Here is a 16,271-nt window from a genome sequence, read left to right as displayed (position 1 = left end):
TTAAAACCAGCTATTATATTCTAAGTAAGAATGTAAAGATGTTATGCTAGTTTCACACATTTATTTATCAATGTCTGTCTAGTAGCAATAACGGCAAGGGAAGAACACCAACATCACCTGTTTAAAAGCAGAAATCTTGCTATTTACAAAAAAAATCATCTTTCACATCAACAAAAAAATTGGAATAGACATTAGGGCCTTGGTTTATCTAAAATATATATGCATCTTTCAGATTATTATTGACAAAAAGGACAAATGAGATACTCTATTAAAAAAAAAAAAATCACAGATGAAGGACACCTGAAGTTTCTCTATTCCCAAAGAACTTCACTTTTGACCATACTGGTGTACTGAAAGGCCAATAATTCGGTACCTATAAATGGCATTTAAAAACAGTTCAATTCTCCCAAATATTTATGTGAAGAACCACTGTGGGATGAATATCTAGACCGACAAGTAGAAAACAGGGAACATAAAGGTGCTATGTTTTAGCGCTAGATAATAAATCAAGTTATTCAAAAATTAAATTGAACTGACTAAACATACTGAGACAGCCATGAGGAGGAGACAGTGCATGAAATTACGGAGCTAAGAAATGCACGGATTCTATTCTGCCGGTTATCGAACTTTGTAGCGCTTTCCTAATGAAGAATCATATTGGTGAATGAAGGGAAAGGAAACTGTAAGCAATGGCCCACAGTTCTAAAATTTCACAGAATCACCGAACAATTGAGGTAGGAAGGGACATCTGGAGATCATCTAGTCCAATGCTCTGCCCAAAGCAGGGTCACCTGCCCAGTGTACTTCCTAGGTTTCACTCCAGTCTTTACAGAAATTAAGTTAGTACACTTCATAACAGCATCAAACTCTATGAGACCGTGAATTTAAAATGAATATTTTGTGATTCTAGTGTAGGAAGTGAATTTTAACTGAGTGCTGTATATAAATATAACAAGAGGCTGGCATTTTGTTAACACCCAAGGAATATATTGTGGCTGAAATTCATCCTTCCGTATCCGAAGACAAAGTAATCAGTCTGTAATTAACTAAAAGGCCACAGCTTCAGTTCAGTCTCTTGCTGGCTGTGGACCGAAATAGAGGTTGTTGCCCCTTAGCAGGCAATTTGGATCAATGTATTCCTGTTAACAACCTGGCACATCTGTAATCTTCCCCAGCGTGCTGGCTAAATCAGTGCCAGCATAGACTTACAGGTTGCCATACTCTATGTGGGTGCAGATGTTCCCTTCAGACTAAGCCACACTCTGTACTTCAGAATTTTCTCTCTACAAGGAAAGCTGATGAAAACATTTTCTCTACAAAAGCTTTCAAGGCTAAAAATATGGTTTAATTTAAGGCAGAATTCTAAGGAGAATGTGATTGTTGCTGGAAACATTTAATTTTACTATGTGAAATGTAGTTTTAGTTCAGCTTTTCAGTTAAAATGCAATGTAACTACCAAAGGTATACTCAAAATAACTACTTTTACTGAAAATTTGTTAAGCTATTTTTCGAAGAAATAAAACAAAATCCAAAATAATTTGCATGGAAAAGATCTTTCCAAGTAATTTCTCTTAGAGAAACTCAGCTCCCAAATAAATATCAAGAGTGTACAAGCTATAAAGAGCACTGTGTAACTGAGGTAAGAACAGAATTTAATTGACCCTCCCATCCTCATCTATATATTAAAGCAACCTTAAAGTTCCTACCTGGAAATGACCTTAAAAGGACTGTTTCTTGGCCTATGACCTACTAGAATTTCTTGGGCATAAGGTCTGCAAACCTAATGTCTCCTAGAACCCATTCTAAGGTATCACAGTCCTTTCACCATCACACTTTGGGTGTGCATCCGTCAGGCAACCCAGCACAAACAACCCCTTTCCTCTGACAAAAGAGGCAGGGACCCGAGATTGGTTTTATGTCCATTTACAGTACCAAAATAGATAGCCCAGTCAAGAGTCAGGGGGAAATTTAATTGTGGGGAAAGAAAAGACCAGGTGATTGGAAAAGAAGTTGGGGTACCAGAACCACGACCAGCCTGATGAGAGCTTGCCCCTTGCCAATGCTGCGGGGCCTCTCTGAAAACATATCCCAGTATGCTGGATCCAATCTTCAAGTTGGGAGAGCAGAGCCTCTTGCTGATTTTGCGGTCAGGCTGCCATGGGACTTAAGCATTAATGTTTGCCTACTGCTTGTCTGCTGGATTTTGTTGGGATTTTTTGTGTATTTTTTTTTCTTTTTGATTCTGATTCTAGAGACAAGACTGTGCTCCAATTTTCTCCCCATTGGACTATACTGTATCTGGCATGAGGGCAATTGATTGGCTGGAGCTTCATGTGTCACTGCAATACCAAATAACCTAAACAGTAAAAAGTAAGGGCTGACACAGAAAAATCAGAAGGCTTTTAGAAAAATGCCTGTATGATGGCTTGAATCCTAAAGCAGGCACTGGAGATATTCATTATAAAAATGAGGCAAAAACTTTAGGGCAGCTCATTAAACATAGCATGTTAATTAGAATTCGCAGAGAAACGTGGCTGAAACCTGTGATATCTGACAAACATTTCTAATTTCAAAGGAATGGGATGATAGTCTGCCAGTAATGACAATGTATGTGGCTGAATACAAGAACAGTTCTGATAGTTCTTTTATTCAAACCATATCCCTATAAAAATAAGTGTGGAAACAGCTTGGATGTTCTTCAAAGAACTCAATGGGCTGCATAATAATATAAATTAAGGCCATTTCAACCAAAGAGAAGGAGAGTATTTTCATTTTATTCCATTTCTGTAATTTTTGATGTAATTTGAGCACCATTGCAGACATAAAGTAAATCTCATTAAACCTAATCAAAACCTAATGTAATGTACCATTAATATGAAGTGTATATAAGATATTTATCTATTTGGTATAATCAGCAAAAAGTTTGTTACAGGCTGTCATATCAGATTCCTACATCTCCTCACGTAAATTCCATTAATTAGAGGTTTCTCGTTCCTTATAACCCAGTCACATATCAATCACATTAACATGTGTAATTAACTAAAACACAATAGTGTTCATAAAGGTGAGGTCAAGAATTAGTTCTGAAATAATTTCCTTATGAAGTGTCTATCTGGTTTGTATCTAAGAGCAATGGAAAGCATATCTGCAAGAAAATACCTACTATTTCTGAGCAATCTACCCTCTGACTCTTTCCAAACTGTAGTGGCATCACTGAAGCTCTCAAGAGGTACAGCCTGTAAAAGTAGTATCTTCTCCATAGACTTTATGACCATTTGAAAAAGACTTATTATTTTGTTACTCCAACCATTGGCAAACTCAGCACAAAAATCATGTGAGTTTCTCACCATGTTTCTCAGTCAACCGTTTCTCAGAACAAGACTCGTATGCAGAGGTCATACCACAAAGATTTCATCTCATCTCATCTCACAATAGGTTGTTCACTACCATGCTTTGAAATCCTCACATAAATAAACAGCTTAGCACACTTTTCAAACAATGTGATCAAAATATGTTTTGGGATGTGATATTTATTTGCCTTCAACCAGGTTTTCCCATACTTGCTAATTTGCTCATCTGCAGTTAACCCTTACCTCGGGGTCTTGTGGACAGATGTGGAATTGCTGAGATTCAGCAATGCAACAGGCGTACGCCTTGTGCGTTATCTGTCTCTGAATTTATTGCCTAAGAGAAGATTGATACTTTATTTTTTTAACATATTCTCTCACTTTTGCAAACACTAAGGTATTGAGTATTTGAGACTTGATTTGGTCATAATAATGCAAGTCACTTTAAAATCACTTTTATAAGCTTCAATATTTTGATGTGGCCATGTAAACTGGGACTAAAACCTTCTCTTCCTTTTGTAATTATATAAATACTGATATTACCATTGTTTATAGTACAGAGAATTACTTTAGTTCCTGGCAGACGTCTTTTTCTTTCTAAACAGTTTGGCTTAGTTTTCTAAGCAGTGGCTTTCAACAGCAAGTCTATGAAACTCAGGGGAACTCTGCATTACTTCTAAAGGGCCTTGAAGGGGCAACAAAGAAAAGTAAGATAAACATATTATGCAGAGGTTTGTACCACTGCTGAAAAGCATCAAGTGTTTAAAAATGTAAAGAGTTTAAAACCAGCATTCTAAAGCTATACCACAAAACACTATAAATACTTGTTGCACTTACGTCTTGTTAATACACATTAACTTTATTCTCCCTTCCTAAACTTTGCACTATTTTCTTACTGATATTCTGCTTTATAGAGGTTGAAATAGGCCCTGTAAAACAAAAGTTGTTTGGCATAACTGTACATTGTCAGGATGTAAACAAGCTGAGGCCTCCAGGAACAATGATTGAACTTTATTACAATTCACTTCTTCATTCTCAGCAGAATTGGCACATAGCTGTTAACAAAAATACTTGAAATGAATAGAACCATGTCAGCAAATATGGGATATTCAGACCATATGTTCTGAGCTTAGTTAATGATATACCCTGAGGTATATTAACAAAAGCTAATGGAAAAATGAATGTCATCTCGAAGCTCATCAATAATTTGTACATTTTAAAGAAACTTTTCCTGGCAACAGCAAGTTTTATTTCACTTATTAAAATATTCCTATTTTTGCTAAACTTTAATAATCCTATTCCTTTTCCTTTTATTAAGGAAAAAAGTCATGGCTCATTATGCTCAGTTATTCAATTCTTGATCAAGTGTTGTGCTGCTTCCATGACAACAGGTCATATTTGTTAATCTGTTCATAAGTTTTAACTAAGCTAAACAGAGAAGTAGTAGTTTTTTCAAGACCATAATGTGTTGATCCATTCGTGCACACCTTGGCATAACGTGTGTTGGTTGGCAGGGTTTTGGGTGGTTCGGGGTTTTTTTTTAGCTTATGCCATTTTCCTTCATGCTTGCTGTTGTGACATACTAACATTAACATGAATCTTTGCTATGCTTTGGGGTTTTTTTGGTTCATTATGCCTTGATTATTTGCATCAAGGGAAATACTACAGAATGGCTGCACCTCTGCTTTAATATCTTTTTGCTCCTCTCCTGCCTCATTGTAGATGACTGTGGTAAAAATTAATTCAGGTTGCTAATTATTTCTTTGTGATGCCCAATTGCTTCTATTGCCTTTGATTGCTACTAAAATGATAGTTGCTCTCTTCAATTCACACCTTCTCTTACTCACACTCACAGACAGTAAATATGGAGACTTGCAAGCAGGTGACAAGTCATGAGACATGTGGCCATTCTGCATCTGTCCCAGAGCATACTGACCCACAGGACAGCAACAAAAGCATCAGTCCACAGGTTACAGGAAAATCACGTGAGCTCTGTCCTAGAAGAGAAGAGTACATCTGATTCGATGCCATATTTCCAGCCAAAAGATTATGTTATTTGAGACATCTAAACTAATATCACACTCGGTGAAGCTTTTAGGGTACATTTCCTTTCATTTTCTGCCAGACTTTCTTGGCCATTCCCACAGAGAAACATAAGCAACATGAAGGAGAAAAAATATCTGATGAAAACATAAATGTCAAAGAACTCACAACCACCTGCAGCACTGGGCATTAAAAAGAATTATGTTTTTATGAAACCAGTATTTTTTAAAAACAAGCACAGAGGTAAAATGCAAACATACAAAATAATTGTATCATAATTGTCACAATTTAACTTTTATTGTTATCCTTCACTGGCACTAATCCCATAGTGCTCTTTAAGAAAGTCATATGATACTGTAAAATGGCTTAATACGTTAAAATATGGCATTTTAAGGCAAAATTGAGTTTTTAAAGTTGTAGAAAATGGTATTATAATTATTATTCATAGGGTTTCTTTTTTTGTTCTTTTTTTAATAAGGGCAATTTAATTTTATGTCAAATCCAGATACCTTTAGGAATACAGACCTCAGCTTGCTAGATGTTGGCCAGCCTGGATGCATTCTGCACTGTATTTACTCAACATTAAAGATACTAATAGTTTCTCTGCCTTCAAAGCATGCATATGCTTCAGGCATAAAATGCTGTTTTGCATTAGTTAATACCTTGTGGACAAGGAAAGACAAAAATTCATACGTGCACTCTTCTAACCTTCAATTAAACTACAAGGCAGTCTCTGACTGTCTTTCAACTGTTTGTTGACAAACAGCTGGAAAATGGTCAAAGTGAATTTTAGTGGCAGGACATCTCTGTTCCCCCGCCATGGGAGTATAGGATGACATTATTTCCTAATCTTGGGGGAAGGAAAAAAAAAAAAAAAAGAAATCAGAGCAACAAGTTAGGTCAGTTGTAGGCACGGGATGTTGAATCTGAGGCCTACCGCATGGTTTAAGGACCTAAAAACCTACCTAGTCTTAGTTCTACAACAACCTCCTATTGTGGGGTGTGCTTACTGGAGTGGAAACTCTCTGTCCTGTCCCCATGCTTCCCCATGTATGTCTGCACATTCTCCAGAGGGCAAGCACCTCCCTCCAGCCTTTGCTTCCTTCCTGTCAAGGTTCACCCAGAAAAGCCGATGAATTCCACTCCAGTAGCTCAGAAAGATCCCTCCAAAACAGATAAGGTCAAGACTGTGACTAAAGAACTCACCCCTGCAGCAGAAAGGTCTAGGCTTTAGACGTACTCAATTTACATACAGCAATAAAACTAGATCTTCTGTAACAAAGAGGACTCCCCTAAACTACTAGGCCACCAGCAGATGTACTAGCTGGCAGCACTCTCTTCTCCCAGCCCACCTGTGCTCCTGTGCACTCAAAAGCTGTGTGATCAGCTGAAGAGCAGATCAAACAAAACCTGACTTCGCAATTAGGGCACTCAACTGTGAGAACACAGAGTCAGTGTTACAGACTCAGCTGCCTGCAAAGTGCATGTATTTTACATGAGCCTTTCATCAGACACCACCACCAAAAAAGCCCAGAGAGCAAAGGTCAGTGCTCTGCGTATTTTCTGCACCTCTCCTCTGAGCACCCTCTCTGCACATCTTCTTTTAGGCTCTTTCTTGTCTACTCTGTAATTTCTCCTGCTGAGATTTGGATGAGTGCTGAGGTGGAACTGAACTTCTAGTGCTGGCTGTCCTCAGCTTGGTGCTTAAATTGTTAAGAAGCAGTAATACTCATATATTAATCAAATACTTAGGTGGGAAGAACACTGACTACTTCCAGGCTCATCGGAAACAGTCTCATTGGGAACGCTAGTGGAATCTGGATACCAGAGCTTATGCTCCAAACCAGAATAACCCCAGGAAGCTGAGGTTGCTGCTATACAAGTTTCCTTTGGTAGCCGATACTCAGTTAACAATGTCCAGTGTTCCAATAATTTTACTTTGCTTTATAATAATTATAGTGAAAAAAAACCACAATTACTCCCAAAACAAAGGAGTTTCCAGAAATGGTAATTATGCTCATTCCAAATTTCATTGTGGAGTACAAAGTAGTTCAGCATTATAAGAGTACTTTACTTTTGTTATTTCATAAGCCATTTGATTTGGAAATCAACTAACCAGTATAATGTATAGTATTCATGCCAAGACAGAAAATCCAAATAAGAAGGAAGCCAAGATATTTCAAATAAGATGGAAATAGCTGCCAGAACAATCCATATCAATACAAAACAAAAATCCTCTAAGCTTAGGTTCATCCATTCATTCTGAATTGGGCCAGGAAAGGAAATAAAGCAGAGTGGAAGGACAGGACAGCGTAGAGACAGAAACAAAGCCCAGTGGCATGCAGTAGCACTGGAATGCAGTAGTAATGGCTCTGAAAAACAAGTAATGAAGGTTCAGGGGCAAAACAACCTACTGATGACTTTTTATTGGACCCAATAATCTAAGATTTGAAGGAAAAATATCTGTTTAATTTGCAGCTTGGCCTAATGCCTTAAATATGTATCATCAGCAACAGGGTGGTCGAAACAGTAAGCCTGCTTGTAGCTTAACTGATGACCTTACATTGTGATTCCCCCCTTCTTGCCACATTTTGTTATGAGTCAGTTGTGTTTAGTCATCTTAGTGCTTACATTGTTATGAACACTCACTATGTGGAAATGTGCACTGTAATACCATAACAATGCATTGATAAGAGAAAGGAAGAGAACAGTATGGAAAAAAATTAGGATTAGAATGAAAAATCAGGTGGTGTTATTTTTCACTTCCACAGGACTAAATCTTTCTTCTCTGCATTTTATGCTAGGGATTTTTCTAGCAGAGTTTTACATGGCTCTGTGAAGGGGATTTCTCAGCTTCCTGATATTCACTTCCTTTTACTTTGCTCAGTTTTATTCTATTATTATCAGCTTTCACCTAGGGCAACATCCAATAACACCATTCTCTTCTTGGTGTTTACATCCTTCTTCAGTGTCTGAGTTTACAATAACACAGTTCTTGAGTTGTAACAACTGACGTTATGAACACTCAAGCAACGGAAATGGAACTTCCAGAAACAAACAGGATTACAGGCACATGTAGGATTACAGAAACAGAAAGCAACTTCCGAGTTCTTCAGAAAAGCTGACAGCATTTTAGTATTTCAAGCTGAAGTTCATTTATAGGAGCAGCAGCAAAAGAAGACTGCATGTGTGGGTATAAACAGAGTTCTACTGAAAGAAATGTAAATAAAAGAAATTTTTTTGAAGTCTTATCTAACAACATTTTATTTCCTTTATTGTTAGGAGGACAGTATATGAGACCTAGGTCATTACATTCAGTCTTCTGCTATCACAGTAAATCACATCATCTCCTTCATAGATTTCTACCATATTCCATTTTGAAATATGTAATTTTTTTCCCCAAGCACTTGAATTTGAAAGCTGTTCCATAACTTCTCTGATGGTTCTAACTTTCATCCCTGATGCTTTTTATGGTCATTTAATGTGGATTTTTTACCTTGTGAGATTCAGCTTTTCTTCTTCCCTAATGCTCATTCCTCCCCATCATACACAATACATTCATAAAGAGATATTGTATCTTCTCTCAACTTCTGATCACTTGGCTAGCCAAGCTCTCATGTAATACATAAGATAAACCGAGCATTCCCCTGATCATCCTAGCAACCCTCTATTTGTATTCCAGTATGTTTATATTCATTTTTCTCTACTACTAAGGCCAGAACTGAGAACAATACGCCAGATGACACCTTATGAACACCACAAATAGGGAAATTTTCATGCCACTATCTCCATTGAACATACTTTGTCCAACAACTATAGGATCTTTGGTTTTTCATCCCACTTGGAGCTCACATTCCTCTTACAATCAACAGCTATCATTTTCTTTTCTGTCATTTTCAGATGAAGCATCCCATATATTATATATACAGAGTCACTAAGCAAGCTGACATATCTTTTCCTCAATTTATTTTATTTCATGGACTTCAGAGATACTCTTTCATGATGTTTTGATCCTCCCTTGATGATACATCTCAACTTTGTGATCTGCAAGTGCCACTGGCAACAACCTTGTGCCACAGTCATTAATGAGAGTCTTAAATAAGATCCGCCCCCACACCTATCCTGGAGCGAGTCTACAGGCAACTTGTTTCCAACCCTAGTTTCCTCTTCTAATCATGCACCAATTACTACTTTCCCTGCCTTAATAAATACTTCCCCAGCTGAGTATTACTGACTTATTGTGATCTATTAAATTTCCTTCAGCAAGAGGGACAACTGTCTTGTCAAGACAAGAAGGTATAACCTGCCTTTGGTAAACCCATGGAAATTTCTATCTCATCATTCATTTACCTCCACATTCTTTCTTCTGAAGTATATCATAAAGCATCTTATAAAGTTTTATAGCTCTTTGGATTATTTTTTTCTTTAAATATTTATAAAACACTGCTACTCTCTGTTCATCCAGTACCATCCCTAGTTCGATAGCCAGTAAAACTCCTAGCCTGTAGTTTCATAGATGCCAGAATTCTTTTTCTCCGTATCCTGTACCTTATGACCCAAAAATCTCCATTTACTGAGACTACAGTCCTCCTTGCCTCTTGGATATGGTAATTTCTCATTCTAGTCACCTAGCCTTTCACCCCGTGTTCAACATCAATATCCTTACTGAAAACTAACTCATTTACTATTCATTTAGTTGTGAAGTCACCCTGACTCTACCTTTAATCTTGATGTTACAGTCAGAGTGTAATGATCTCCCTTCTTTCTCCTCTCTCTTACATGTGACTAAAGAACCTACTGCAATTTCTTCCAAGTTCTTGAAAAATGCTTCACCCCGATTCACTTAGGAAGCTCACTTTTTCACAGTACCTCCTAAATTTAAAATGGACTTTCATTACTGCCCACTTGATTCTAAGTTCTCTGCGTATCTAGATATCCCTTTTGAACTATCAAATTATCCAGTTAAGACACAAAGCTTTATTTCTTTTTTTTTTCAGTAAAAGTTCTAAATCCTTTTGCACATTTAACTTAAAACCCAAGTTCTCCAACTATCAAGTCTAACTGACCTTGCTAGAAAGCTTCCTTAATTCCTCAGAACTTGCTTTTTTAAAAATGAAAGCTGCTGTAAATCTACACTTCATTTAAATGGAATCAATGTGTGACCACATTAGCCAAGGATCTGTTCTGCTAACGGTTCTCCTATAGTATCTTCACAACTTATCATAATCAAATGTAAAAAAACTATTCCTGCTGGTTCAGTGGCACTGCAGTGAAAAAATGCTACTCATTTCTGAGAAAATTGGGTTCTACCTTTGTTAGTAATGCTTGTTCTCAAATTTGTAACTAGGGACTGTTCTTCCATAATGACCCACATTTCAGAAGTATTTTTCTCTTTAACGACTTTAAAGGTACCACATTCTACATTAAAATCTGTATCTCAGCATTGTCTCAATTGAAAAACTCTTTCATGTAAGTGATATTGATCCAAATAAAACTGTTTTATCTACACTCTGCTGTCTATTAAATAATTAGTATATACTCAATCCTTCAGTATCTGTGCCAGTGGTATTACTCAACCATATTTCTGTTAAACCAACAATACCTGGTATCAAAGTGTAGAGTAATTCCCATTTTTTTCATATTTAGGCAAAAAACATTGAGCTGTGATTTGTAGAGCTCAGCCAGTTCCAGGCCACATTAACTACGGTCCTTTCAGTATCTATATCACTTACCTGGAAAGGACCATAAGTGTTTGTTTTCTTTACCTTTGCTGCTGCTTGCTGTCAAACCTATTTCTCTTTTGTCTGATCATCACTTTTCTGCTTTTTAAAAATAGGTAAGGAGACTACACGAATTCTTTCCCTTACTTTGTTTTAAAGCTCTTTGTATTATACATGCAAAAAACAGTATTCTAGTCAATCCACAGTGAAGAGACCTATTTCTGTGAATGCAATCTAAGCCCATATAACTGGTAATCATGCATGTACCACGCACATTACATAACCAAATTTCAATTCACATTACCTTGGCATTTTTATCTGAGTAATATCAGATGCAATCTATTCCTCTGATGCTGCATCTAATTCAGATGAAGCAAAACTGAATAGCAAGTTTTAGCAAATAATGCTTGTGCTCTACCAGCAGTACAGTTCTGCGCCTTATCATTCATTTCTCTCTCAGTGCCCATTTCCACAGAAAAAAATCACAACAGTCCCTTCCATCAAGCCATTACATAAAAACAACTTATAGCGTAGCAAATCTTTACCAAAAAGTTAATTGTAAATGCTTTATTATATTATGTTGGGGCATGAATCAAACCTCTTAGTCATTGCACTTGTTGTTTCCAACATGGATAAAGAGTTAAAGTGGAGACAAGTATGGACTCCTTTAACTTTGACAGGGTAAGAGGGAAAACATTCCCATTAAAGCAAATACCAGTTAAATATAACATAAAAGTGAACGTAATTCCATATGCTTGCTTTAATGTGGTACATCAAAAGTGTTAATGGCAAGTGAGTTGACTGCATATAAAAATATATTTACTGGCTACTCCTCTGAGAACAGGTTTTGGGGTGTGTTTTTGTTTTTTCTGAAGTTGCTTTTTTATCCCAGAGGATTTCAAAATACCCTGATTTTTTCACCCCCTGAGATGGAAAGACTATTTATGTGGTTTGGGAATTGACATGTTGCTGGTTTCTCCCCCTAACTTGTGTGTTTTAAACTGTCTGCATTTCATGGTTGTGCATCTCTTGGCTAACAATGTTTTGGGACAAATTCTGTTTTGCATTTGAGTGAAGAGTGCAACTGAACCTCCTGGAAAATGCGCACTCAGACCAACACTCGCATTTGAGAAGCTGCTGCATAAATGAATCGCATGCTAGGAAGTGGGGATGTGCTGCAGACTTTTCTATTCAGCTGAGTAAGGATCTTTTACCTTCTAGTTAGCTTAAAGTTTTAGAACTCCACCAAAAGAACGAGCAGGGAAGACATTCCTTAGGGAGCACACCCTTGAAGTTGTACTGCAGAATCTTAGAGGAATATTTGTTCTAGTATGCGCTTTGTAACTTGACCTGAATACTGTTTTGCCTTGTGATATTTACTTCAATTCTGTGTTCATGGAACAGTGCTTAATTTTCTTGTAGACTCAGGTTAGAATCTCTCCAAGTGCAGTAACTCTGACTATGTGGCCTGAAATGAACTGCTGAGTACCGTGTGTGGCTTTTTCGTAGAGTTTACTTGTTCTGCTCCAATTACATACCAATCATTTTAAAGTTACTATTCTTTATAATACGTTTTTTTAATTTCTCTCCTTGCATCTCATGCTTCATTCAGAATGTACATCTAGAAGCTTTAAAAGGTTAAACTAACAGAGACACACATAGCATGGCTTTAAGGCACTTGCTCTTTCATTAGCTTCCTATTTTGCATTTAAAAAAAATATAAATTTAAACTAAGTTCACTTAAGCAAATCTCAAGGGCAGAGATTTTTTTCCCTTCTTTTGCAGTTAATAGGGCGTAAAAATCCTTCAGCTCATCAGCCAGCACACAGCCACCAGGGAACTGAGAAAAAAAAAAAAAACAACAAACCAAACAACATTTTGCCTTTCTGAACTGGAAGCTGAAATTCCCCAGGGAAGACATATTTTGGAAAAGATTTAAAAGAAGTAATTGCTGGCTGCCATGAGGACTTTGACAGCCTGCACAGAGCATCTCTTGAAGAGAAACAGCAGTTGGAGAAAGAATATCTGAAGGGACAGCTTTGAGATTTGACATCATTTTCATGCATTTCTGCTTGAAATTTCTGCTGTGTCATGTCAAGCTGCAAGCTTTCCTATAACCTCCAGACTGCCTCCCCAGTACCCATCAGACCTGAAGAAGCACACCTTCCAACTATCTTTAAGCTTGTATATAATTCATGTATAAAAGCTAAAATCTTATTAAAGAGAATGGCTCATAATGGAAAACAGACACAAGACAAAATTAAGCCTGTTAATAACAACAAATGAAAATAAGCAAAAAACCAAAGTAGCAGGACAGCTCATTTTAAATCAAGTGAAAATTAAGATTTTCCTAGTCCATTGGACTCCATCAATTTTAATTTTCTAAACTGCAAGCCATAATTAGGTAGCAGCTTAATTTTCAAAACCAGGTCCAAGTATACTTGCACATAAGAAATCACTCCTGTTTGCCATTTTAAGCCTTCAAGGCACCGTGTGGTCATTTTGTAGGTATGAGATGGAGTGGCAGAGTAAGAGTAGCAACACTATTCCAATGCCAAGAGTGGACTGTGAAGTGAAGGGCAGTGTACGAGCCTGGGCATATTTCTTTTTGGGAAAAGGTTATTGCAAATTAATACATGGAGAAGAGAGACTGAATTCTGACAGGGACTAAAGGGCACTGAAATTATAGGACCTTGACAAGGCACTCTAATTCATTTTTAGACTCAATAAATCAAACTCCACTTCCCTTTTTACCACCAGCTACACATAAAATCTGAGAATGCTTTCCAGAATATATGCTTGCAATGACCTAACTTCAGAAAGACTTCACCCCACATCTCCAATTCTTCTGTAACACAGGCAAGTTTCTCCCACCTGAACAGTTCTGTGTTTTTCTCAACTTTTTGTTGTGTGGTGGGGTTTTTTTTTGTTTTGTTTTATTTTATAGCTTAGTGCTTTTATAGCCACTGTTGCTTTTCACTGCCTGGTCAAAATGCATAGCTATTTTAGAGCAATAATCAATTTGTTAGAACGATGCAGGACATGGAAACTGCTTAAGACTTAACCAGACCTCAGACTAAAACCACTGTCCACCATGAAAGTGACTGGCTGAGAATTGCGGACTACTTCCTCTCACACATTAACCCATGCATGGACAGATATCAGCTGTTGTCATTTCTGTAACAGAAACACAGAGGACAAAACCTCTTCCCGCTTAAAGATATTTAAACAACTGGCAATTCTGACAACACCCAGAAGATGGCGTGGGTCACATGCAAGACAGTGAAAGTACAGCCTGCAGAAAGGCCCTCTGAAAAATACTGATCATATTTAAGAAATGTGAACATGTCCTCATATATAATTCTTAATTATGTAAAGTACTGAAATAAGAATCTCAAAGTGATTATCGTGAAAAGATGAAACATAAACCTAAAAGTTGTTTCAAACAATGGAAACAATTTTTCATGAATTTTCTTAAAATAGAACTGCCTTCAGTACAAGTCACAATTCATTGCATGCCTTCTTGGTATCAAAGACCTTAATTAAGTAAAAAAAATATTTGACATTATAATAATTTTATAAAACCTGATACTAATTTTCAGGACTTTGTAACATTTATAAAAGCATAATGACACACAGATATTGTTAAGAAAAAAACCCCGAATTTTCATTCAAATTATAAATTCACTTACTTTCAAGGGTATATAAGTATAAAGATTATCTTTAGTATTTTGTGCAGCTGGCTCTGTGAAAATAGGCACACAATCTTATGGAATGTGCCAAAATGGGATGTCTGTCACAAATTTTCCATTTAAAATGGAAACATAACTATTCTTTAATAGCTGGAGATGTAGACGCTGCTAACGTGGGTGGAAGTAACTGATGAAATTAAGAGGGGAAGGTCACAGACTGTAACTGAATTGTCCAACCATGACTCATGACATTAATTGAGTTTTTAATGGCCGTGTGTGATCAGGCTTCATTATTCTCAAATCCCACTTGTCTCTCCATACCACCTGTCCATATTCACAACTGGAAAGACAGGATGAAGCCTTTCTTTCTGTACTTTAGAAAATAAAACACTTCTGAATTCCAAACTTCTAGCTTTGTATCGAAGTATCAGACTGTAATTAATGAACTGACCTGCCAAAGTTTCTTAGCCTTTATTAACTTAAGCAAAATTATTCTCGAGGAAAAACAAACTAACTAGTCAGTACTAAGAAAACAGGTTTTTTACCTTTTTTCAGATAACAGTTTATGATTTCTATTTACACTAATCCAATTATTCCAGTTTAAAGTACCCTACTGAGCCTATTGTCCTTCAGCAGAGCAAAGTTGCTCTTTAATCTATGAATTTGCATAGATCAGATTACAAGTTAGGGTTCTAATACTGTCTACATCAAGACTCTTCAAAGATCTACTTTTTGTATCAGAATACAAAATTCATAACTCTTAACAGGGCTTGAAATCAGAAATTATGTGCTACTCTGTAGAAGCTCACCTCTGATTCTATTTATGAAATGGAAAAACTGTTGCGGGTACAGGTGATGAAAGAGTAAAATACATTAGACTTGCTTAAGCCTAAGGGTTTTTGAAGGAGAGACCTAGAAATAATTGTCTGAATCTTTTTTTTTTCCTTCTTTCTGCTTTTAAATATTCTTTCAGACCCACATAAAACTATTTTTTAAAGAAACAGCTTTTCCAGTTTCAAGAACAGAGCTTTTGATGTTTCTTAGCTGCTACAGGCTAATAAAAGTCAAGTTTGAATAAAGCATGTGTTTTCCTTGGTGAAAAATACAATGATATGATCTCTTTGCTCAGCAAACAGAAGTCAATAATAAATCTCATTTATTTTTAATAAGTAAGACTCCTTATTTTCAACGTGACTGTAAATAATTAGCCCAGCAACAAAGCATCTTCTGGAGAACTGACATTTCATAAACGTCTAGTATTCCAAGCAAAACCCCCATTTTTTTAATAAATAGGAGCAGTCAAGAAATACAATCAAAATTGCTTAAGATATTATGAAAACTAAGAAGCTCTTCACTGATCAGTTCAAAGAGATCAAAAGAGAGCAATGGCTAAGTGTTCCTTAACAGCATCTTGTAGCTTCTGTGCTGAGTACAGATGACAAAACTGTAATTTTGTGCCTAGGTCAGTT

Source organism: Charadrius vociferus, unplaced genomic scaffold (genome assembly GCF_000708025.1).
Source record: "Charadrius vociferus isolate BGI_N301 unplaced genomic scaffold, ASM70802v2 scaffold90, whole genome shotgun sequence".
In the NCBI taxonomy this organism is placed as follows: Eukaryota; Metazoa; Chordata; class Aves; order Charadriiformes; family Charadriidae; genus Charadrius; species Charadrius vociferus.
Note: the sequence above shows the minus strand (reverse complement) of the source record.